This window comes from Vulpes lagopus, chromosome 1, assembly GCF_018345385.1.
Source record: "Vulpes lagopus strain Blue_001 chromosome 1, ASM1834538v1, whole genome shotgun sequence".
In the NCBI taxonomy this organism is placed as follows: domain Eukaryota; kingdom Metazoa; phylum Chordata; class Mammalia; order Carnivora; family Canidae; genus Vulpes; species Vulpes lagopus.
Window position 1 is genome coordinate 60,227,552 of NC_054824.1, and position 1,049 is coordinate 60,228,600.

Consider the following 1,049-nt stretch of genomic DNA (forward strand, 5'->3'; position numbering starts at 1 on the left):
GTTTGGGTATAATGGGCCATTTAATGTTTTTAACAGCTATTAAAGCAGGACTTTGTAAATGCTAATATGCACAGGAATCATCTAGGGATGTTTTTAAAATGCAGATTCTGGGACAGGCGACTGGGTGGCTCAGTCATTTTGCTGTCTGACTCTTGATTTCCGCTCAGGTCATGATCTCAGGATCCTGGGATGGAGCCCCATGACAGGCTCCACGCTCAGTGAGGAGTCTGCTTGGGATTCTCTCTCTGTCTCCCTTCCTCTCCCCCTCCCCACTCATGTATTCTCTCTCTCCTCTCTCTCTCTCTCTCTCTCTCAAATAAATAAATTTTTTTTTTTAATGCAGATTGTGATTCCATAGGTCTGAAGTGGGGCTGGAATTCTCACTTCTAACCAGCTCCCAGGAGATGCTGATGCTGCTGGTCCAGGAACCAGGAGCCAGGAACCTTTATGAAAGCAAATGTTTCATGAGGGTAAGTAACAAGGATTAAGAGCAATACATGTTTTTAATCTACATCACACAATTGCAATATCTTAATAACTTGGTCAAGAACTGTTTGTGACACAGCTGAGAATTTTTATTTCTTCCACGTTCCAATTTTTTGTGGTATCTCTTTATTAAGTTTAAAGGAGGTTTGGGGGTGCCTGGCTGGCTTAGTTGGTAGAGCATGTGACTCTCGATCTCAGAGTAGTGGGTTTGAGCCCCACACTGGGCAGAGATTCCTTAAAAATAAAAAATAAAAAATCTTAAAAAAAAAAAAAAGAAAAGAAGAAGGAGGAGGAGGTTTGAGGGAGTAAGATGTTCTTGGATTTGCTTTTTGCTCCAGGAGACATATGTAGAGGGTGGCCCAACAGGGTGAGGAGGGGCCGAGGTAGAAATTTAACACTACTGCTCATGAGAGCAGGCATTTCAAGACAGTCTTATCTCAGCATGCAGCCCAGAAATTCAGAAGCAACCCTCTCATTTCAAAAGTACGCTCTCCTGAGAAGCTTATAAACACCCAATATCCTGCATGGAGAAACACAAATAGAAAAGAGGAAAAACAAAACAA

General features: G+C 42.2%; 1 non-coding gene across 1 annotated transcript; it reads left to right on the forward strand.

Moving 5' to 3' along the window:
- Nucleotides 1-640: 640 nt before the first annotated feature.
- TRNAE-CUC lies at nt 641-713 on the forward strand. The gene has a single exon. It is a non-coding gene; the product is annotated as a tRNA-Glu (tRNA).
- The last annotated feature ends 336 nt before the right edge of the window (nt 714-1,049 follow it).